The following is a 24,853-nucleotide window of genomic DNA, read 5'->3' as shown; positions in this document are numbered from 1 at the left end:
TCCTTTAAACTCAGTTAATAAGAAGTCAAACAGGAGCACCAGGGTGGTGCAGTCAGTTGAGCGCCTGACTCTTGGTTCTCAGGTTGTGATCTCAGGGTCATGAGATCAAGCCCCCCATTGGGCTCCAAGCTGAGTGTGCAGTCCGCTTCCGTTTCTCTCTTCCTCTCCCTCTGCCCCTCCTGCTCCTGCTCACTCTTTCTCTCTCTCAGATAAATAAATAAATCTTAAAAAAAAACCTCAATGCAATTTTTTAAAATGAGCAGAAGTTTTGAATAGGCATTTTGGCAATGAAGACATGCCAGTGGTTGACGTGCACGTGAAGAGATGTTCTGCATCACCCATCGGCAAGTAAATGCAAATCAAACACAGTGAGGTGCCACTGCACACCCACTAGGAGGGCTATACATTCAAATTGTAAAGAGAATGGAACCCTTGTATACACCAGTGGGAACATACAATTGCGCAGCCACTTTGGAAACCAGCGTGGCACTTTCTTAAGTTAAACCGAAATTTACCCTACGACCCAGCAACTCCACTCCTGGGTTTCCACCCGAGAGAATGAAAACACGTGTCCACACAACAACTTGCATGCAGATGTTCACAGCAGCATTATTCATACTAGCCAAAAAATGGAAATAATACAAATGTCTATTAAGTGGCAAATGGATAAATAAAATGTGGTACGGCCATTCGATGGAACATTATTCATCAATGAAAAGGAACGAAATACTATAAATGCTACAATATGGATGAACCTCAAAAATATTAAGTTAAATGAAAGAAGCGAGATGCAAAGGAAATAGAGCTCGAATCCATGAAATATCCACAAAAAGTTAATTGGTAAAAATAGAAAATAAATGGATGGTTGCCTGGGGTTGGGGGTAGGAGAAGTTACTGGCAATAAATGGGCATGAGGGAACTTTTGGGGGTGATGGAAGTATTTTAAAATTGAATTGTGATGATGGCTGCATAACTCTATAAATTTATGAAAAATCTTTGAACCGTATGCTTACAATTAATTTTATAGTATATTCATTGTACCTCCATAAAGTTATTTAAGAAGAAAAAAAAGAAGGGAGAGAAGTAGATTCCAGCATGTGCTTTGCCTAAGGTACCATGGAGGAGAGGGGGGAAGGGGAGACTGGGCTCAGGAGCCCTTGGAACATGCAACATGCATGGCTCAGCCTCCAGGGAGGACACAGACCGTGCCTGGTCCAGCCCACTCAGCTGAGTCCTGGGCACCTTCAGCTTCTCCCTGAAGGAGTGGCAGCCCCAGGCAGCTTGCAGTTCAGCTCCTTGCCGCCTCCTCCCATGACAGCTCCTTCTCTCTCCCTGTCCCACATAGTGTGGGTGTCCTCCTGTTCGCTGTACCCCCTTGGCCACTATGCCTCTCTGACCTGCCATCACAGCTCCTGTCCCCAGCTCTGGTGTCAGTCATCCCTCCCACCATTGTCCTAGAACCTGGTGCTCTGGCCTCTGATGGGCTCACCCTGCTCTCTGGTGTACATCACTGGGCTATGGGATGGCTGGGCTTGGCCTAGTTGAGAAAGGGTCTCAAACGTGGGGAGGAAGAAGACATGGTAGAAGGAGCTGACTGGGTGGAGAGGGTGTGGGGTCAGGGGAGCTGAAGGAGCAGCATGTGGGATGTGCGACACACAGCACGTCTCTGCACATGTAGGAAGCACTAGAACAGCCCATGGAGGCCCATCTTGGGGCCATAACCCAACAACTGGAAGCAGGACACTCGGGAGCAGCTCAGGCCTTTTGGGTTGACTTTGCTGAAGTTCAAGAATTGAGCCCCCCTGGAAGGTTGACCCTTGCTGTTGGCTTATTGTCCTTTACTTCTGAGTATTAACCAGCCCCTCAGAAATCTGAGGCCAATTTTGGAGCCTGTATTATATGGTAAACCCTATAAAAAACATGTCATAGGCATCAATTCACTTAATCCTTACAAAATCCTTTGAAGTAATTGCTGTATTATCACTCCATTTTGCAAATGATGGAACTAAAGTCCGGAGGGTAAAGCAAGTTATCCAACGTTTGGAAGCCATCAGCAGCAGAGCCTGGATTGGAGCCCAAGCAGTCAGTCTGGTTCCTGCATACTCTGCCTAGTGTGGGTTTGATGCAGTAAGAAGCCAGGCTCTTAAAGACCCACTGTGAGAAGGCTGGAGGTCTTCAGTACAAGCTCACCCACGGGGACCAGCATGGGGAAGAGGAAGGAAAGGAGTAGGAGAAGCTGACATGCTCTGGACAGAGGAGAGGCATGGGTCCTTCCAGAGACGTGTCCTGGGAGCCTGTCTGCTGGAGGGGGGGAGCTGGATGGGAAAGGCGACCGAGCCTAGCTCCCTGGCCCCAGCCGCTCCATCTGTAGTGAGCACATAGAGGAAGCCTGGGCCAGCAGCTCTGTCCATCCTTTTCCACACTCTGCCGTGGGCACTGCAAAACCAGTACCTTCTTTGGCCACAGCCAGCCTGCGGGTTGGGGGTATCTTCCGAAAGAGCAGTCTGTAAGGTCAGCGTGCCGATGACCAAGGACCAAGGAGAAGGCACCACCTGTGTAAGAGGGAGGTGGACTGAACAGAGGGAGTTTGGGACCTGCGTTGCACTCTGCCCAGAAAAATCGGATCGTGCATAGTTTTGGGGAGGATTGGCGCTCACAGTAGCAGGGGGCCGGGCCTACAAGAATCCGGTGACAGAAGAGTCTTGAAATTCGTGGGAAGTTTTACCTTGTCCGAGTGTGGCTTCAGATTCAGCTTGTACTTTCTGAGCACCCGCTGTATGCTTGTTTTCCTGGACAGGAAGAAGCCTTCTCAGGGATCTTGGCAGGCTCCCTCTTTTCTCTGATCCTGTTTTCTTTTCTTTGTTTTCTACAACCATAGTGTCCTCCAGAGAAGGGCCTTGGGATAAGAGTATTTGTGAACAGTTACCTCCAGCACCCGGTGTCTAACAGCACAATGCTGAGCCCGAAACAGTGCCCTGGGGAGTTGTGGACGTGCGTTTAAAAATCCAACCACCCACTAAAGGGTTACCCACCAAAACGTATACTTAGAGAATTGTGCCTCTCTTGGGCTTGGCAGTGATGACCCAGAGGGCTAGAAATAGTCGATCATAGAGCTCTGCGCCTGCAGAAAGATGGTAACCTGCTTATGGGCTGTGTCTCCATTCAAATGGGTCCCATTCCTCCATCCAGTTTGGACCCATACTTCTATCTAAAGGCCCGTGCCTCTATTCAGAGGGACACCGATGTCTCCATCTAGTTGTGCCTTGTGAGGACACTTCTGCCTGCTGCTGTCACCACAAATTCCCTGACCCCATTAATGCAAGCGCTCTGAAAGGCTGTGCCTCCAAACCCCATGTGAGAGGAGGCCTCAATCTGCTTCCCGCCTCCTGGAGACCAGCCTTTTATTTAAGATTGTGCTGGCGGAGAGCTGGGCAGGGAGGCCCTTGAAGAGCAGTCCTGAGCTCCCTCAGGGCTGTTCTCCTTCCCTTTCCCTTCAGCTTGATTATTATTCCAAAGGCCTCGTTATGGAAATTACAAAATAATGGTTCTGCAATTTGTGCATGTGTGGCTGTGTGCACGCTAATTGTCATCCATGTACCCTCTCTCAGAGGGGCTGCAGGAGGATCCGGGCACAGCTCACTCTCTGCTGCAGCCTTGCCCCCTCCCCTCCTGTCCTCTGTCACCTGTCACCAAAGCCATCTGCTTTCCCCAGGGCATGGGGATGGCATGGAGTATCTGACCAGAAATGACCTCCCCAAGCCCACCTACACATGTCCAGAGAGGCCCCGGCCTCCGAGATGTTCCTTGGCTGGAAGAGGAAATGCGGATCTCTATCTGTGAAGCAGACACACTGTTTTAGCTGAAAGCCTGTTTATTTGGGTGGCTTTGGGGGCTGGTGGAGATAAAGAGGCACTCTGCCCCCTTGGCACTGTGGCAACTCCATCTCCCTGGCTTGCGGCGTCCTCCTGGGTGGGGGGCTTACTTGCAAGGTTGGGAAAGGGAGGGTTAGGGGGAGAGGTGGCTGGGGGGAGGGGTGTTATTACTGAGAACCCTGGTTCAGGCGTGATGCTCTGAGTGGGGGGACGTCTTGGCTTCAGGGGGAGGCTCCCAGAGTGGGTGGAGTGACTCTGAGCCAGATGATGTTCAGAAGGGGCAGAAGGCAGACAGGGCAGGAGGGGACATGAACAGGAACGACCTGCCCCAAACCCAGATTAGTCAGATTCCTTCTAAAGGAAATGGTTTGGGGAGAAAGCAAAGCTTTCTTTTCAAGAAGGGGTAAATTGCTTTCATGGAATTACCCCTGGGGACACCTGGGGTGGGGCAAAGGCAGAACCTTCTGGCCATGTTTAGACAGCATGAGGAGAGTGTGTCCTGGGGAAGAGGGGGGCAGCACGTGTGAGAAGGACACAGAAGCACGTGCTGGCAGAGGGACACTTGGCATCTTTAGGGTCTAAGTGCCAGCGAGATGCCTGGGGGTCACGATCAGAGGCTTCAACCCCCACCTGCTCTAAGCTTCCATCAGGCTCTGGAGCAATGCCCGCCTGGGTTGAATGTTGGTTCTTTCACTCACAGCTAGCTGTAGGGCCTGGGATGAGCCACTTAACCCTGCTGTACCTCGGTTTCCACATATATTTAAAGGTGTAGTGACAGCACTGGCTTCGTAGGCTGGTGGGACACTCGAACGTGACAACGTAGCTAAGCCCTTAGCACAGTATTCACCCAGAGCAAGTCCTTGTCCACAGTGGCCCTTTGCTGTTTTAACTGCACATGGTTATTGGGTTGTTCTAAGAATTCGGTGATGTAGTTAAATAATTTGTTTAGCCCTAGAGCAGCCCCTGGGGTGTAACCACTGTGTATTCAGTGTTGATTGCTTTCACACCCAGCCTTTTCCGGTTCAGACAGACATCTTGCATTCCAGATCTCCATCCCATCTCCCACTTGAGAAGTGAGGACAATCACGGTTAGGGGGGTGAGGGGTGGGGAGAAGGAGCAGCCCAGCCAAAGGTTCCACCTCACCCTCTCTCTGCCGTCAGCAAAGCTCACAAACTCTTTGAGGAATTCCAAATTCCTGGTACCTTCAAGTATGCTCCTCACACGTTCTTAGAATGTGTGGCATAAAAGGAGGTCTTCGGGAAGAATTAATTTTAACCTATTTTAGTAAAAAGCTGTGTGCTGGGAGGAGGAAGGGAATTGACATAGAAATATGGCAAGTGATTTCAAGTAGAATCAGATTTGATGGAAGAATGAAAAACTCTTGAAAGAGAGGGGGAGGCAGAGGTCAGACTAGGCCACTGAGTCCTCTCAGGTTGGCCACCAACTTCAGGGAGTCTGTAACCAGAACATCCCGTTGACCATGGCACAGCTGCCACTAGCACTGAGGCAGGAGTGGAGGAAAGAGTTGGAGGTTGCTGCAAAACGTCACATGAGCCAACCCACTGGCTGCTCCCCACCCCTGCCCGAGAGCCACATCCAAGCTGCTGTCCCTTTTCCCTCTCATCGGCGAGCTCTCATCGAGACCCACAGGCCAGTGTTCTGGGAAATGTCGTTCCCCTGCTGCCAGCGCCTATGAGCCCGAAGGAAGCATAAAAGGTGGTGGTGGTTGATTTTCCCACAGGTAATCCATGGAGGTGGGGATCTTAACCTCTTAAGATCCAAAAGACCTTGGTTGCGAGTGCAGAGGCAGGAATCACATCAGGACGACACCACCATGTTCTTGTGGGCAGAGAGCTCAGAGCTGCCCAGCTCATGGGGGAGGAAGGGGAAGGAGAAGCAGAGGCCTGGGTCCCTCTCTGTGAGGCAGATGGAGCAGCGGCAGGAATGGGAAGACCTCAGCAGGAGATCCAGCCTGGGAGGCATTAAATGCAGGCCCTCCCCAGCATGGGTGATTGGCTCAGAGTTATAGGAAATCCTGTGCTGCCCCAGAGACCTCTAAAATGGGACCAGGGCCAAGAGAAGAGCCTAGGAAAGCCAGGGGCTCAGTGGGAGGACTACAGGCTCACCAAGGACAGACAGGAGAGCCACAGAGCCAATGAGGGTATAAAGGCAATCTTACAATGAATTGGATTCAACAAGTACCCAAAGCCACCACCTGGGTTGGGCAGGACCTCGGACACAGAAGGATACAAACATGGCCTAGAGACAGCCTATGCTCTTAGAAACATATGGTTTAGTGAGAAAAGATGATGATGGTGGTGGCGCGGGTGGTGAGGAGGAGGTGAAAAGGAGGATAGTGATGAGCCAAGCCTTTTACTGCTTAGTATACAAATAATTTCACATGGATTATCACGCTTAATCTCAAAAAGTACAGGTCGGTACTCTTATTATTATGTACTAGCATTATATGTTATTATTATTATAAGAGGAGCTATGATTATTCCTAATAGACAGATAGGGAGCCTGAGGCTTGGGGAAGTTGGTGACTCGCCTGTGGTCACAGCTGGTAGGAGGCAGAGCCAGGATCTGTTTGTGGACTCCCTGACTCTATATGCTGTTGCTATAATACAAGACAGTGGGGGTGGGGAAGACAAGATGCAAATGCATGGATGGTACTCAGGGGCATTCTGGGAGGAGACGGTCATGCCAACTGGGAAGTGAGAGACACTGTCCTGGCTAGGGTGGAATGTGAGGTCAGACGTAGGGGATAGGCACAGTTCATGGGCAGAGATGGGTGAGAAAGGCATCCAGAGGGTGGGATCCATATTAGTAACATCTTGGAAGGTCATTAACAGTCATATAGTAGTAGTCATATAGTAGGGAGAAGTAAAAAAAAAAAGAGCTCTTAAAAGTTTGCCTTGCCTATACCCACGGTTTTGCTCCCTTAACACGAGTATGTGAGCGCTGTTTATGCACTGGCAGGCAAAGGTACACAGGGAACTGGGAGCAGCTTAGCGGGGGAGGCAGCCAGGTAGACAGACAGACAGCCATAGCCTGGGTGGGCCGTTCTGCAGTGAAGGCGTCTGGGAGTCTAAGGCTGGCGCAGAGGAGGGCAGTTCTGACACGTGGGTGGGAGGTTCTCAGGCAGCTGCCAGGCATAGGCGGGTGGGGGCAGCAAGAGGCTGCAAGGGAGCAGGGCCGCCGATCCGGAGGGGCTGTGGAGAAGCCATGTTCAGGCACAGGGCTTCTTGGCCAAAGCAGGGGAGGCCTCGGAGGAGGCATGAGATGGGAAGGCGGCACCATCAGAGACCCCTGTTTCTGGAAGATTTCTCTGGCAGGTATGCAGAGGAGGCCAGCAGAAGTCGAGGAAAGGAGGCAGGCGGTGACAAGACAAGGGCCTGCACTGAGGTGGGGAGAGACAGGAGGAGATTTGATAACCGATAGCTCGCAATGTAGAGACAGCCGGATGTGGTGACTGTTGGCTGCCGGGGAGGGGCAAGAGGGTTAGGGAAGCAACAGGTTATGAGACGTTTGCTTGTGGGCCATCCACAGAACACATCCTATGCACAGAGATTGAAAACATGGAAGAGGGGATGAAACACTTAGGGCAAGGCTCAGATCCCAGCAGAAGAGGCGTGAAATGGGGCTGGGAATGAGAGGGAGTTGGGGAGGGGTTCCTCTCTGTCACAGGAGAAGCTTCTCCTGGGTTCATGGCAGGTTTGGGGGGATGGCAGATGGGAGGTGGTGAGCCTCCTGTTTCTCTAACTGGAGATTTTAGTTGTGTGTGGTAGGAGGGAGTGAGTACTACGTGGGTCAAGTTAATAAAAGCCTACACGTTAAATATAATGATACTAAAGGCCAAATGAGTCCCTCACATTATTGGTGACTCTTGCCCCAGCCCCTAGCTTTCCAGGAAGCCTGAGGCAATCCTTGAGGCCCTGGTCTCCGTGGGTCTCCAGTCCCATCCTAGGGCCACCTCATTTCCTAGGAGCAGGTGACAGTGGCACTCACACAGGGTCATGTTTGTGGTGGCAGAACTGTGAAATAGTTAATCTAGGCAGAGAGTAAAATCTTTGCTGGATATGGTTCCTCCCTCTCCCTTTTCAGGAAGAGATTTTTTTCTTAGCTCAGAGATATGCCAAGAAAATGAAATAAAAGTAAAGGGGAAAGAGGGGGAGAGAGAGAGCGAGCGAGCAAGAGAGAGCGACAAAGTGCCTTTAATTTGAATAGCTTTTCCCCATGTGAAAAAGCGACAGTTCATTGCAAAATATTTATCTTCATTACGGTTGGTATCATTATTGATGGAAAAGCCCTGCAGACTAATGGGAAAATCTCTCTAGGAGGCCTGAATCCAGATGAGCTGAGTCTCCACCTTGCCTTCAACATGCTGGGTGAGCATGGCCTTTCATTTCCAGGTGGCCCCGCTGACCCATGAGTATAGCCCAGAAAGGAAGGTCTTCAGGGCTGGATCCCCATCTCAGAGCTGGGGGAGGTCTTCCAGACGAGGGTGTGAGCTGCCTGTGGCACAGACTGCTCCTTGCTCGCCTTTGGACCATACAGGCCCTTGCTTAATAAAGGTGTGTGCGGTGCAGCTGAATGATGGACGGATGGCGTGAGAGCGAGCGTGTGTGAAAGGGATAGGCGGATCAATGAATCCGGTTGAACCAGTCCTTTCTACAAAGGGTCAGTGTGGTCCAGAGAGGGGACTCGCTCGCATCAGCTGCGGCGTCAGCCTGAGGTTCAGCTCTTCCTTCCTGGGGGCCCCGCTGTCCCTGTCCCTTCTGCTGAGCGATGTTGTAAAACATCAATGAGAATGTGCTCTCACAGTTATTCTTGCTATTCAGAATAAAAGGAGCTTATAAAAATCCAAGTATCATTTATCGTGATGGATGTTCGAGAGGCCCAGGTTAGCAGCCTTGGAAGCTGTAATTCACAGTAAAATCAAGCCTCGTATGTGTTCGCCAATCAACAGCGAAGGCGGGGAGCTCCCCACGTCCTCCTTTCCCAGACAGAAGAGCTACCGTGGGACTCGCCTGGGACTTCACAGGTAGCATGGGTTTCGGAGCTGGTTCCGGAACCCGGGTGTGTGGAGCCAACACTCAGGGTGAATTTTGCTGCCGGGTCGCCACCTCCTGTGACATTCCGGGTCCACAGGTGGCATATGCAGCCATGAGCAGGAGGGTCCGGGCTCAGAGCTCTGTCTTCATGTGCCTGAGTCAGTGGCTTAAGACACAAGGTCCTGAGAATGTTTCTGACTTTGAGGAATTCCTGGAGGGGAGCTGAGTGTGTCTTCCCAAGCTCGTTACTTGGTCTCAGAACTTTATAGCCATACCTCATAAATTGGTACCTTGTGACATTTGGCTGTTTGCTCAGAAGAGACGTCAGCGGTGATTTAGAGCTCCTGCGTGAGGGTTTCCGCTCCGTGTCCGCGCACGGGAAGCTTTTGGAGGTTGGAGGCCATTATGAGTTGTTTTCTCTCCTCATACCCAGCCTCCTTTGGGCTCAGGTTTACTGCTCTGCGATTGTAAAGATGCTGAGGAAGGGACACTGGGCCTGGCTTTTCCTGTGGCTGCCTTGGATGGCTTCTGCTTGACTGGACAGAGATAGCATCGCATGTGTCACCTTGCGATGGCTCACCTTGTCCCGGGGGTGTCATCCAGTACCCTGAGCACACGCTCATCCCTCATAGCTGCAGCAGCAAGGCATCCAGGCTGCGCCCTCCCTGCCTGTCTCCGCCGCCCCCTCCCCCCGCCATGACTGGCGTCCCCCACCACATGTCCATCTCAGCGTATTACCGACACCTCCTTCTGTCTCGAACTGCTTCCCTTCCCCCAGGGAGTGCTGTGGGTTTGAAATGATGGTCTTTAATCATTTCTTAAGTGACCAGCCCAGAAATCATTTCTTAGTGCCATACACACAAATTAAATCATAAATCCACACTGGGCCCTGCCCAGGAAGGACTGAAGTGCAGCCCTGATTCAGAGCAGAGAGAAGGCCTCCACGGGGGAAGGAAATCAGCACGAACCTGGAGGAAAGGCCGGGGCCTTGGAGAGAAGGAAGAAGTGCCTGTTGTCAGAGCTCAGGCTGCTATAACAGAGCACCACAGACTGGGGGGCTTAAACAACAGACATGGATTTCTCACAGTTCTCAAGCCTGGGAGGTCCAAGGGCAAGGTGCCGGTGTCTGATCCGGGGTCTGGGGAGAGTCCGAGTCCTGGTTTTGCAGGTAGGTGTCTTCTGAAATCCTCACATGCCCTTTCTTTGGTGCTTGCACTCAGAGAGAGACAGAGAGAGGGAGATCACCTGTCTCTTTCTTTTTTAATAAGGGCATTAATCCCATCATTGCATCTCTGCCCTTATGACCAGCAAAGGTGCCACCCCCAAATACCATCACATTGGGGATTAGGGCTTCAACATGAATTTGGGGAGGGGAACACAAACATTCTGTCCATCACACCTATCAACAACTCCCCTGTCACAGAAGGGTCCCTTTGCATTTCTGTTGTCTTGCTCTCCACAAAAGAGGTCCCAGAGAATGCAGGCGGGTATGCTCTGGGCATTAGGAGGGTACCCATCCATCTCAGGGTTAGGAGGTCTGGGAAGCCCCATCCAAGGCTGAGCTATCCGTAGCCCACCATCCAGAATCAGCCAGGCCCAAGAGGTTCTCTGCTTACCTCTGAGAGGCCGGAAGGAAGAGGGCAAGCAGGATTATCTGGGAGAGTGAGGAACTGGTGGGTACTCATCAGGAGAGACGCACTAGTGGGGGGTGAGTGTGTGTTCCTAAAACATGCCTATGATTCCTACTTATTTCGAGACTCGGTTTAACGTTATGGCCCCTCTAAGACTAATCCCAACCTATTTGGAACATCAGCTATCTCTCCCCATGAAAACAAAGTTTTCTGCTTCACTAGGTTGGTAATGGACATGCAGTAAGGATGCTATCAAACTTCTTAACATCCTTGACTCTTTCCTACCACCATGCCTTTGCACATGCCATTTCCTTTAACTGGAAGGTCTCCCTTCATTTTATCTACCTACTAAACTCCTATTCATGCTTCAAAACCCAGATCAGTCATCCTCTCCTCCAAGTGCCTTCCGTCTCTCCCAACTAACATCGAGAGGGAGCTGACTTTTTTCTCCCCACTCCTATACATGCTTCTCTTTTCACTTGACTCATGTTATTTTATAATTACAGTTAGCATTTTGTTCTTCCATCAGGCTTTGCATTCCTTGAGAATGGGGACTCGAGGGTACTCTGCTCTGTATCTGTAGTGGCCAGGCCAGGGCCTGATCCAGGGAGCGATGTTACGAAGCTGGGTAGTGAAGTGGTTGGGGCCCTGGGGTGAAAGAGCTGCTGCCTATCTTTTCTTTGCCTCCAACATGCTTTGTTTATGGTTGTCACTCAGTCTTGGAGTTGAGATTCTGAGTTTCTTCCTCTGCAAAATGGGAGAAATAAAGCCAGTACTTTGACTATTTCAGAAGCCTACAGAGAAGATGAATCTGAGAGTGGGTTGGTGGGGGAATGTGTCAAAATGCTTTAACTCCTTGAAAAATTCCATTAGAAAGTCAAGGTGTTGGTATTGCAATTATTATTTGATTCCCAAATGGTGAGAGCGCTTCCAGAAATGTGCTTTGCTTGATGAACCAATACATTTTCAGCCCCCACTGATGAATTTGGGAATCGAATACCTGTCATCTCGAAATAATTGACACATCTTGGTGAAGCGCTTGCATTCCTTTGATGAAATTCTGGATTCTTATTGAAAGCGAGGAGAAAGACGTGTTACATGGGAGCAATATTGTTTTATGGACCTTTATCTTGGTTATTAACAAATGAGCATTACGTGTGGAAATGGTAAAGGGGGAATTCAGTAATGAAGTTTCATAGGATTATAATGATTATTAGCCTGATGATGATGAAATCCAGACTATATTGCATGGGGTTTCTTTGGCACTCACTGTTCCATGGCCCCTAATGCTGATGGACAGCAGACGGGCTACCTCTGTCCCCGTACCCCACCCTGAAGTTATCTGGGAAGTGGGCATAAAGATGATAGGCTCCTTTAGCATATTAGCACTGGGTGTCAGTAAGCAGTAATAATTATAGGTGCCCATATGGCACGTCAATACCTTATATACTCAGAAACTGGCGCGCACTCGAGGTAGGAGCAGTTAGTGTCAGAGACCACGTACCCACATGCTGGTGCTGAGCTGCCCAAGCATCCTCTAGAAAACGCAGCCAAGCCACCATTTCCACCCTTTTCATTTCCCTCTGCTCACCGGAAGCCACTGGGAAGATGAATTTGCCTTTCAGAGCTGGCCTCTGCGGAATACCCAGTGGCCACATCCATACATCACCTTTTTACATCTGGTCAGGAATGCAGGCAGGCAGGGACTCAGAGGTCTCAGAGCCAGCCTATGTTACAGACCGTAGTTTTTTTGTGTTTTTCTTCCCCCTCCCTTTGGAAGTAGGGAAAGGAGGGCAAGGTACCTTCAGCAAGCAGACATGAAATACACTTGTCCCTTTCCTAAGCTTCTCATCTGGACTCGTGTGCACTTGTATGTGTTCTTGGACCCTAGCGGACGCACCCATGAATACAGAGTGCCCCTACCCCCATGAATAACCCACCTGAGTAAATAACTGCCAAGCGCTTTGGAGCCGGGCAGACGTGGTTCTGAATTCTGCCTCTGCCACGGACTAGCTGTGAAAATCACTAGCTGTTTTACCTCTCTGAGCCACAATGTCATTGCTGCTGAAACAGGAGACCAGGACTATTGTTACTGCATTTTACGGATGAGGAAACCAGAACTCAAAAAGCTGACAGAACTCAGTTCCTGTGGCTATAAGTAGTGCTGCCTAGAGCTCCGAGGCTGGTACTCTCGTCTCCATGAGTGATGTTGCCATAGTTTATATGGAAGGCAACACACACTAGCTTTTGTTGCTTCCAAGGAAATTGACTTGATTGTAAAACACTCCAGCCAATGAGCTCTCAAGTCTCTGGAGTCAGTCAGGCAGCCTGCGTTCATTCAGTTCCTGGCTTCACCACTTTGACCTCGGACAAACTGCGGACCTTATTTTGAGCCTCAGTTTCCAAATGTGCAAAATGGGAATAATTGTAGCACATGTCTCTTATGGCTGTTGTGAGTATAAAATGAGGTCGTGCTGAATACCTGGCCCACCAAAAAGGCTTATTTAAATACTGGTCATTGGGGCGCGTGGGTGGCTCAGTCAGTGGAGTGTCTGAGTCTTGATTTTGGCTCAGGTCGTGATCTCAGGATCATGGGATCCAGCCCTGTGTCAGGCTCCACACTCGCTGTGGTATCTGCTTGAGATTCTCTCTCTCCCTCTCCCTCTGCCCCTCCCCCTGCTCATGTATATGCATGCACCCTTTCTCTAAATTAATTAATTAATTAATAGTGGTTATTACTATTAACAACATTATTGTTATTAAAATCAACACAATTTTATAACCAATTTCAGCAGGGTGGTAGTCAGCTTGCCAGCCCACAGATCTCACCTTAGAAAGGTGCAAAGGGTGGGAGCAGACTGGCCCAACATTCGGTCCTATCCTGTGCTCTGCAGGACATGCTAGTCTCTCATTTAATAAAAGAGCTTTACTGGCCTGACCAGAGGCCCGGGGGGTGGAGGGTGGGCAAGGAAGAGCAGGCCCCATCCATTGCAGTGGAGGCAACCAGTGTAGTGGGCCCCTGTCCAGCTAGGCTCTTGTCATCCCTTCGGCCCTGGGCTTGCTCCCTTTGGGGAGGGCCTTTAGCAAGTTGCTCAGCAAGACCTGCCCCCACTTGCCCCCACTCCCCCCCCCAACCCTCCCTTGGGTCCGCACCTGCTGCTCCTTCCCTAGGCCCTCCCTGATGTGGGGCCTTCAGTTGAATGGCTCTTCCCATAAGTGCACATTGAGATCTAAGTGCTAAGTGCACCGTTAACACCTCTGATCTTTGCTGCAAACTTCTCCCTTAATCATGTTTAACTGACAGACCTGAAGGCAGTTCGTAATGCTAATGTTCATCCAGGAACTGCAAATAGGGAGGACACAGAGCATTCTGGAAATTACGTCTCTGGGAATAAATGGTCACTCTGAAGAACACAACTAACCCGTGCTCTCTTGCCTCCCCCCTGCAACAGGAGCCCTCTCCCAGCCAGCCACTCCAATTGCAGCAGCCACGGGGCTGCTCACGACCTAGTTTGGGCCCTCTCAGCTGCTCAGGAGGAGGGCATCCTCCCTGTTCTAGAGCCCGCGAACCCCGTTTCTCCGTTCAGAGGCTACTGCAGATTTGGTGAGGTTCTGGAGCAAAAGCTATGGGACAGACAAGATGGATTCTGCCAAATTTGTCTGCCTTCGGCCCTTTGGATAAGTGTCATACAACTGTTCTGCCTTGTCACCTTCACTCCTACTTGGAGAATCTTCAGGGATGAGTATAACCTTATTATTTCAGTATTGATTATATTACATATGGTTGTTTCACTTTTCCAGAGTCGACCCTGGGACTTGCAAAGGGCTCCTTGCACTGTCCCTGCAGTAGTGGAGCTGAGGTGGGGCAGAGCAAGCCTTCCCGGCAAGGGCATGGCAGGGCCAGTCAGACCGCACTGTGATTCCTCTGTGACCTCAGACAGGCCCCCTTTCTCACCTTCTGCTGGGAGGCCCAGGCCACACTCTTTGGTGAACAGGCAAGCCCAAGGCGGTGTGGAGGAAGGACTCCTGTCTTTTTTCTGTCAAACAGCTCTGGTAATACAGCTTGAGCAGCTCAGCCTCAAAGCTTTTGCTCCATCATTACCGTAAAATAAAAATCATTTCTTTGGCTCGCTTGTCCCCATTGAATGGTGTGTAATGTCGTTACAGATTTATGTGTTTATGACTTTGTGACCTGGGGAGAAGCTGGAAATTCCACTGTGCCCATTTCTACTCCTGGGTTTCTGTAAAGGTCACAGCAAAATTATTTTATCAAGTACACCACAGAAGGGGAAAATCTTAATCTTATATTATACATATGCAGCACTTGACCTTCTCTCGAGATGCGCCACCTCTTAGCTACACTTACTTAAACATCATGCAGCTAGCTCTGCCCCGGATGCACACAGAGAGGATAATTAGGTGCCCCAGCATCCCAGCCCGAGAGGAGGCTGTGCTGCGGGGCTGACCTCCCAGATGAGAAGGAGAAGGAGTCGAGGGCGGCAGGGGCGGGGCTGGGGGTGAGCCCCACAGAGCTGTGGCAGGCTCATTCTCGTGAGTGGGCCACATGGTCAGGTGGAGCAGACCCTGTGGTTTGGTGTGTGTCCCCTGCTGACTGTGCACCTATGGCCAAGTCATTCTTTGCCTTCTCTGGGCCTTGGTTTCCCCATCCTACGTATGGGATGTGCCGTCTTTGATCCACGGGGAGCAGCTGCCTGGGGCATTGTGTTAAAGATCCGGAGCTCTGGTCTGGGAAGAGTGGGGGTGAGCGCCGTGATTGATTAGCCATGTCTGCCACGGGCGGCCGTGAGGTTGTGATTGTAGCTGTGTCGGCTAACCTTGTTCTAGGGTATTTCTAAGGTCTTTTCCCACTCTGGCTACCTGTGATTTGTGGACTTGCCGAAGCCCTGGGGTGAGGAAGCTTGGAAAGGGGAAACAGTTAACAAGCCTTCCTAAGAGAGGAGTACTATTTGCTTTGTCAGGTTTTGGAGGGGAAATGATATTTGTGTGATGCATCCAAACAGGGTTGGTTTTTTGTTTCTTTTTTCTTTCTTTTTTCTATTTTTTTCTTTTTCTTTTCTTTTCTTTTCTTTTTTCTTTTTTTTTTTTTTCATATCCACTCTGTGAAAAGCAGAGGGAGCAGGAAAGCAGTGCTGTTTTTCTGGGCGTGATGACTCACCAGACCCAGCCATCTGCGTGTGTGCAGGTGGCCAGCCCATGCCCCTGGCCCACAGGAAAGAGTGAGGAGCCCTGGGTGGCTTCTCATCATTGTCCACCCTTGAGAAACACAGAAGTCACCTTCGTTTATCTTAAGAACTTGGTTATAAATTATTTTTTAAGGGAATCCATCAAGGTCTGTGTCAGGGGAAGTACTTAAAAATAGGTTTTTCTCAAAGGGTAAATAAACACTTCAGTCTGAAAACGTGGGAAGCCGCCTGACTGCCAGCATATGTCCCCCTAGCCTGCTGCCCAGAGCTACCAGATTGATGGTGTTTTTAGAACTTTGGCAGCCGAGCTCTGACGCGGATGGAGACGGGGCCTGTGGAGGGGACATCTGGGGATTCCCTGCCCACCCCCCTGGTGTAGAAAAGGAAACCTAGGCCTGGCAGCACTGGTGACCCAATGGGCCCAATCAGGAGAGATGACCTTGGGGGCCCTTGGAGTGGCCAGAGTGATCTGACCCTCACCTTCCTGTTTGTTGGGTCCCAGGGGCCCTGTGAAGCGTCTCCCTGGTGAGGGAGAGGGAAATGGGGAGGCCATACTCCCTTAAAGAAATCTATCCTGGTTGCTGGCAGGGTGCTGCTGCTCTCTTCTAAAGGTTAGACCCCCCCACTCCCCACCCCGACCTCAGCCCCCAGCACAGGCTCACTACCTGGCTATGACATTGACTCCCCTGAGCCCAACACTTTGAGAATTCCATCCCCATCTGGACATTTGCTACCTCGGGATTGGGGGCTCCTCCAGGCTCCGTCCCTCCTCTGATCCCCTGCACATCTGTCCCCACTCTTCAGCAATAGCCCTGTTCTCTCCCTGATGTAAGGAAAGTGACTCTCATCTCTAACTCAGGGCACATAGAAAGTTGCCCCCAAATGCATTGTGTGCAGTGAACGGGACTCACATATCAAAAGGAAAGCCTCTGTTGGGCTAAAGCTTTAAGAAGCAACCGGGGGCTCTCAGTGGTTCCTGGCTGTCCAGGTGGTCTGTAGGGGAGGGACCCAGGCAGTGCTGCACCTTCAGGGTCCAGTGAAATGAATTAGATACAGGGCTGGATCTCCGGCTAGCAGCCCCTCCCTGTCCCATTACCAAGTCTGGGAGGCTTTTCTGGCCATGCTGAGGATTCCTGAGTCTGAAGACTGATACAGACATAGGGAGCAGCCACAGACTTGGGAGCAATCACAGCCAGCTCCCAGAGAAGCCAAACCAGTCCTGGTTTTTGAGCAAGCCCTCACCCCACCTTCCCTGCTCTGGGCTGTTTCCAAATGGCATTCCCAACCACCTCAAAGTCATAGAGACGGGGGACATATGGCCAGGGCACTGGATGTTTAAAAGAGATCTCTAGAAAGAGGAAAATGTCCAACTCAATTGAATGAAATGTGGAGGGTGGGTTTTCTGGTACCAATAGGAATTCAGTGCGTATCTGCTGAACAAATGAGTGATCCCAATGGGTCACCAGGTCCTCCTCTTCTAAATGACTCCCGAATCCCTCTGCTTCTCTCTGTTCCCACTACTCTGATAATCATCACTCTTTCTGGGCCCCCATGTCTCCCCCTAACTGTCCCCACCCTTCCCATTCTTTCTCTTCCCAGCAGCCAGTGTGATCTTTCAGAAACAAAACCCTGATCGCCTTTCTCCCCAATTTTAGGTCCATCAGTGGCTTCCATGGACCTAATGATAATAAGGCCCAGAGGCTTGATGACATGATCTCAGGTTCCTTCTGCAGACAGCCTCCTCCTTGCCACCTGACCCCCGCCTGCCTACCTCACGTGTGCCCTCTGCCTGACCACAGCAACACTGCTCTCAGTTTCTGGATTGAGCCACATCCTTGCTCCTGGGACTCTATACATGCTGCTGTCTCCATGTGGAGCGTTCTCTGTCTCCCTCACTAACCAGTCTTACCTCTGCCAATCTGTGCGGCTCTTATTTCTTCATCGTATCTTGGCTGCTACTCGCCCAAGACCCTCCCAGATAGGGTTAGGTCCCTGCTCTGGCCCCCCAACACTGATTCCCGCCATTGGAATTTCTCGTTTAGAGTCTGCCTTCCTCCCCCAGGATGTCAACTCCATCAGGGAGGGACCTTGGTGTGTTTCAGCCCTTGGTGTAGCCTGGTGCCCAGCACAGCTCCAGGGTAAGTGGTCAACTTAAATACTTTGAATTCAGCCTGTCTTCTCACAGAAAACATCCAGTGGCTATTCACTGAGGAGAGGCTACATTCCAGGAAGTTTATGTACATTACACGGACCTTCACGAACCATAAGAAGGAAGTTACCCTAGCACCCTGTTTTACAGAGGAGGGGGCTGAGATTCCAAGGGTTAAGTAACTTACTTGAGATCACCCAACCAGTTAAGTGACAGTTTTCTCAGAGCCCAAGGCCATGATGTTTCCACTCTACCAAGGGGTCTAGAGCAGTGGGTCTCAACGTGGAACACTTCAGGGTCTCCTGGAGGGCTTGCTAACGCTCAGATCCCCAGGCCCCACCCTAGGGTTTCTGGTTCAGTAGGTTCGGACTGGGGTCTGAGACTCTGTGTTTCTGCAAGTTCCCAGGGGATGCTACTGTCGTTGGTCTAGAGACCACAGTTACCATTAGGAAACACCTGGGTTTGCCTTGTGGCTACCCCACTCTAACCACACTGACCTTGGGCTGAGATTGTAGGATGCAGCTCTGAACTCCCTTCTGAGAGGCTCTGGGGCCCAAAGAGCCTCCCCTGTCTGGACCTGGCCTTGGCTCTGCTGTGCCTGGCTGCCTTCACTGACAAGGACCTAAGTGCCTAGCCCTCCCCTTGGGATGCTGCTTTTCTGTTTGTCATCCTTCAGTCCTGACCAGTGATCTCCCCATTCCCATTCCACCAAAGCAAAGGCCTCTGTCCCCACCCCACCTTTTTAACAACTTCCATGCTGATTGATGCATTCTGGGCTCGCTGCTGCTGCCACTGTCTGAGCAGCTTAATAGCACAGGAAGTCACAGTCTTGTCTGTGTCGTGGTGCCTGCAGCATTCATCAATTTCAGCAAGTGTCACCAAGAGTGTTACAAGTGTGTGACACAGCTAAGTATCCCCTCTGCACAGGCCATTACAGCTGGCATCTGGCCCAAGGAGGCAGAAACTGCAGACCCATTTGGCTTCGTTTGTGCAGGTCGGCATTTAAGTGAAAGTTCCCCCTGCCCGCCTCCTGCATGGCCCCTTTAAATGCTTTGCATTCCTAGCAACATCCAGTACCACCCAAAGTTTCCCTAGGCAAGCCTGGCTGTCTGTCTTGGCACATTCTTTTCCCTTTGCCCCACCCTCCCGTTTCTGCCTCAGCTCTTACCCGTCCTTCAAGGCCTCTGCTCCGCTACCTTCTCCAGGCAGCCTTCACAGCTCCCCTTCACTCTGCTCAAGACCTCCTGCCTGGGGTACTTCCACGGCTGGTGTAGGGGTTTTCTCAGTACACAGCCTGATCTGACCTGCCCTGCTCAGCTGAGCTCCCACTGGGCTGTCCTGGGGTTTTTCAGGCAGATCCATTTCTGGGAAAAGCAAAGACTGCTGGTTAAGAGTGGACAGGGGAATCTCAGGGGTCCAGGGCCACCTCCTTTCCCTGGAGCTTTATGCCCAGAGTTCCAAAGTCAGTTACCCATGGTGTCAGCCACCAATAATGTGAAGGCGTTGGAGACAGTCGGCCACAGGAATGACTCCAAATACCAGGCTCCACGTGGGGCCACAAGACCTCTGGGAAGAGCTGTGCAGAGCTGTGCGCACGTACTACAGGACTGTCTTGTGTCCCTCCCCCACCCGCCACCACCAGGTCCATCTCACGGTGCTCAGCAGCTGCCCAAGGGGCTCTCCCGCCTTCCTTACAGTGCGGGAGCAGGGTGTGGAGAGGAAGGGGAGGTTTAGGGAGCAGAGAGCTGAGCTAAGGGCTGTGAGCCTCTCTTCCTGGCCAGGAGCGAGTGCCTGGCCCAGCTCACTGTCGCCCCTCGAGGCAGGCCGACCTCCTGAGCCAGCTGCTGAGCTGCACCTGCCTTCAAGAAAAAAGGCACCCGCTTCTTAAGCAGGGGATGAATATTCATTGGCATGAACCTTTGCAAACTCATTTGGGGAAAAAAAATTAGATCAGGAGAAGTAATCAGATTATTAAAAAGAAAGCAAGGACAGAAGGTGGGGGTGGAAGGAAGAATCACATTTAAAATGCAAGGAGAGATTTCCTTCCTGCAGAGTAGCTGTGACCCCCTGGACCATGCACCGGGAATAGTTAAGCTCTCCCACATTTCTGCTGCATAAAAACATTGTATTTTGACGCTTCACTGGTTGGGGGAGGGGCAGAGGCAACGCGCGCCCTCCACGTACGAAAATTATAAAACAATGTTTGGAGGTTTTCATTTTATCTTCCTTGGATATCGGGGAAAAATCATGAGAGCTAAAGAGGCTCTGGTGAGTGGTGAGTGACAGGTTAAAGGGCCCCAATAAAGATTAGATGGTCCACTATCTCCTGAGGAAATTGCATAAAAGTGGTTATTCCCTCTTGCTTCTATTAATTTCCTTTTCCTGGCTGCTTGGAAATGCTTCATAACCTGATGCTGCAGATGGGGACGAGAGGCGCTTTCCATTATCTCAATCACTGCACTGTTTATGAGACACTTAATCTGTTTCTTTATAAAGTAATAGTACTGTAGGTGATGGATTTAGTGTCACTGGAAGCCTGCACGCAGAGACGGGAGGGGAGGGGGTTCTCCAGAGCATTTTAAGCTCCAGGACATTTGTGACATGGTTGAGGCTCTGAGAAATTGGGTGGGCGTTTCAAGGTGACCTTTGGATATCAGTTAGAGGTCACATGTACTGGTCGCTTGTCACTTGAAGGGGGAGAGAAAGGCTGTGTGTTTTGCCTGGGGAATGGCAAATATACACATGCTTAGGGACCTGGAACTCAGGTCCTGTCTCTTCCTCTCTGCCAGAGTTTGGGGTGGGGGAAGAGGCCTGTGTGGGGAGGTGCCACCCAAAAACTCCATTTGTCACCTGTCTAAGCCGTGATTACTTGCAATGGAGGGAAGCAAACCCCCTTTTCTGAAGGAAACAAAGCAATCTGGGATGCACCGGCAGCAGAACCCTACAGCCCTCCCGCTTACAGGTGTCTCACTGACAAAGGTCTCTCGTGCCAGTACACACCCAGGCACACAAGGCTCTTCCCTTCCCACCCGCCTCCTGGAATAGTAATGAGACCCTTCCGGCTGAGAGCCTGACATCCAGGGCGGGGCTGGGCACTCTCTGACCTCATTTCCCTCCCTGCCTCTCCTGTTCTTCCACCTCTTCCCTTCTTGCTTTGTCTTGTCTCTCCTGAGACTTGCCTCCTAGTTGCCACAAGAAAATGCTGCTTCCGGTCCTCAGCTCCTAACGACGGATGCTCGTCGTGGTGCACATCCCGCCTGACCAGCCCCCTCAGCCCGTGTACACACAGGTAGCACACAGACTGTGCCGTGCGGGAATCAGCTTTCGTTCCCATTGCCTGCCTCCCCCACCTGGAAGAGTGCTTCCCAACGCCTGCCCCCCACCTCCTGCCCTCTGCTCTGGCCTCCTGGCCAGGTGCCCAGCTCCGGGCGGATCTTCTGTAAACATTTGTTGAATGAGGGGCTCATTCGTAGCTGCAGTGTTAGTGCTGACCATACTTTCCTATCAAGAGATATAAAAACCCTGAGTTTTGCTTTAATGATATTAAAGCTAAGAACTGTGTTATCTACCTTGAAATGACTTGAAAGTGTGGTCATGTGCTTGGGTAGTCGATCCCGGTATTATTACGTTTGTGAAACTGTAGAGCCTTTAGGCAGGTGTGCTGGCTGCAGGCTGCCAGAGTGCCCGCCGCTCTTCGCTGTTACTCCCAGCGGCTTTACCTACTCCTGGGACTTCTCTGAGCTGAGACCATTTGCTTTTGCTTCCCTTGGCCTAAATACTCTTTGTTAGAATCTCCCCAGAAGCTCCATGTATCACCTCTAATTAAGGCTGCATTTTCTCAAGGGGCAGCATAATTTTCTTATTTATTTTTTTATGTTAAACTTCTAGTAAAATAACAATGTTGCTAACTTCTTTTTCTTATTAGTGGTGTCTGATACAAGATGAGTTAAAAAGGTTTTGTGGGCCAGCCTGGCACTTTAACCATTATTTAAAGCATTAATTCTATGAGAAAATATAGCTCAAGTGTGCTTACAAGTTACACTCTAAAAGTTTAATAACTGAACCTAGAAATGTTGCTTCTTTATAAATTAGGGGATGCCTAGACACAGGTTTTATTAAAATTTTAACTTATGGCATCTGATTATTAAGGAGATTCATTCATTTTATAATTATTTGTAAAATATATTTTACAGATATAATTATTCACCGTTATACAAAACAGAAATAATCTGTGCAGAAACACATTCTTCACTTGGTTCCAAGATTGATTTGCCTGCTTTGGGACTCAAAACTTATATTCTTATTTTATTTTTTTAAAGATTTATTTATTTATTTCTTAGACAGAGACAGCCAGCAAGAGAGGGAACACAAGCAGGGGAAGTGGGAGAGGAAGAAGCAGGCTCCTAGTGGAGGAGCCTGATGTGGGGCTCGATCCCGGAACGCCGGGATCATGCCCTGAGCCGAAGGCAGACGCTTAATGACTGTGCCACCCAGGCTCCCCTCAAAACTTATATTCTGACCCTGAATTCTGAAAGCTCCTGCAAAGAAAACTTGTTTTCAACAGGGAGTGGGTACGCAGTAGGGAGAAATTAGTATTACTTAGCATTTATTATTGCTAGGTACATTTTCATATTTGAGTTTATTGAATTCTAATGACCGGTGGGGAGTGTGAGAAGTGTGTTTCTTTTTTATAGATCCTTTTTACAGAGGAGCAGGCTGAGGTTCTGAGGCGTTACATAACTTTCCAGTGGTCACCCAGCTAGGAACCAGCAGAGCCAGGAATGGGACCAGGCTGTCTGATCACTGCCCAGTGTTCATTGTCCTGGAAAGGATGGAGTCACAACCCCTCCTGGGACCTCTCACCCTAACCTTTCTCTGACCTTCTTTCCCTGAAGTTCATCTTGGACCTGCTTTCCTTCATTTCCTCTCCTTGAGGCCTCCGTAGCATCTAGAGACTTCAGGGCACCCAGTTCTGAGCTTCCCCCATCAGAAATCTCAAAGGAAGGTGCTTCCTAAATCCTCTGCTACTTGTGGTTATCAGGATGATTGTTTATGCTGTTAACTTATTAAGTGTAAAGCAAGTCGGCTTTTAAATGTTGGAAAGAAAGTGAAAACACCTTGTTCCTCTTGGACTGATACATTAAGGAAATTACAGTGTAACAAAAGACCCAATGAATGCATGTGATTCACCACTCTCTCCTCCCCCACTTTCCAGGGAAAAAGCTTCTGCTGTGTTTGGGCAACACAGGCCTGGGATTTCTCTGTGTTCTTTAGCTCCAGAACTGAATGGCCCAGCAACGCTGGGTGATTTTTAATGGAAAGGGTCAAATGCTTCTCACAGGAGACAAGGAAGAGATGCAGAAAGAAGAAAGGGAAGAGGAGAGAGAAAGAGGGAGAGACTTTACTGAGTGGGCTTGGAAAGACAGATCAGTAAGCCAAATTCTAGACTACTTTGGGTTTGCCACTCAGGGACACCGCTGATATTTTACTTGTTGAGTCTTTAGTAAAAATGTAATTTTTTTTCTTTCCGCTGAGAAGTTGCTTTTGAATGTGCTGAGGTGGGTCAGCAAGTGGCCCATTTTTATGTGAGCTGCAACCAGAAATCTTTAAGAACCTTATTGGATCATCTAGACAATATTTATGCTAGTGTGTTCCATGGAACTTGAATCTCAGGGGATGCTCTTACAAAATAGGGCATCTTGGTGAGAAAATAGCATTCTGTAGTCCATTTTTTTGGAAGTGCTGAGAAATTCTGTAATAAAAAATGAGATTAACTTTTTCAATACTCGTTTTCAGAATATCTGGTCACAGAACCCTTTTATAAGTGACAGGTGTTAACAACCCAAAGAGCATGGACTTCATGGAACACCCTTGGGTTATGCCGTCCCAGAGCATTCCATTTCGGAAATTACCTTGCATCAGAGATGAGCTCCTGCCCCAGAGCATTTCCAGAGTAACTGAAACCCTGTACTTCACTTCAAGTGAGCAAAGGGCTGAGAAAAAATTCCCAACATAGGAAATAGTCCTTCCTTGTCTCAGTAAAAGAGCTGTGGGTATTTTTCAAATAGTTTATATGTATATCATCACTATCATTTCTCCCACTGTGTGATTCTGGGCAACTTTTTTAACCTCTCAGTGTCCCAATTTCCTCATTAGCAAAATAGATATAATAATAGCTGCCCGATAGAGTAATGCATGCAAGGCACTTAACAGGAATGTTTAACAGATGGTGGCTACTGCTATTATTAAAGAATATTCTGTACTTTCCAGAGGGAACAATATATTTGGTAAGATGAGCTTTGTGTAAGTAGAAGCCACTATAATGGTACTTCTGTTACAGCAACAACCACACTGTGTTATAATCGTATGACTACACTAGATCAAGAACCCCTTGAGGGCAGGCTCTGTTCTCTAAATTCCCTGGTCAGGTTCTCAGAAGAGTCACAATAAATGCTTGTCAAATGAATTAATGAGAAAGCCAAATAAGTTAACCATGCAGTAAGTTTTACTCTGCCTCCAAGGAGGCTGAGTCAGAGCAGGTTTCCCAGGGACAAGAGGAGTCCAGAGCTGTAATGGTGAGGAAGGGCCTCAGGGAAGTAGGACAGGCAGAAGCAGTCTTTTGAGGAATCTGCAAGGAGGAGACCAGATGTCTGGAGTAGAAGGTCTCTATAGATGAAACATGGTGAAAGCCTGAGGGATGGCCAGGACCTAGGCTTTTTGGGGCATGGCTCCTCATAGCCTGACCACGCAGAGAACTAAGAAAACATGCCTCATGTCTGAGGATACCTTTAGGGGGCATTGGGCTGTCCAAGGCATTCCCAACTTTCTCCACTGCCATATACATGATAGATGACACCAAGTGCATGACACATTCCCTGGTGCACTGCCTGCAAAACCATCCTTTCTTTTTTTTCTTTTCTTTTTTTGCTGCACCCCCAG

General features: G+C 49.8%; 1 protein-coding gene across 1 annotated transcript in view; it reads left to right on the top strand.

Annotated features, from left to right (window-relative positions):
- EPHB1 (EPH receptor B1) overlaps positions 1-24,853 on the top strand; it is a 425,223-nt gene that overhangs the window by 268,822 nt on the left and 131,548 nt on the right. The gene's annotated exons all lie outside the window — the stretch shown is intronic.

This window comes from Ailuropoda melanoleuca, chromosome 6, assembly GCF_002007445.2.
Source record: "Ailuropoda melanoleuca isolate Jingjing chromosome 6, ASM200744v2, whole genome shotgun sequence".
In the NCBI taxonomy this organism is placed as follows: domain Eukaryota; kingdom Metazoa; phylum Chordata; class Mammalia; order Carnivora; family Ursidae; genus Ailuropoda; species Ailuropoda melanoleuca.
The sequence above is the reverse complement of the archived record's forward strand: the minus strand, read 5'-3'. Positions and strand labels throughout refer to the sequence as shown.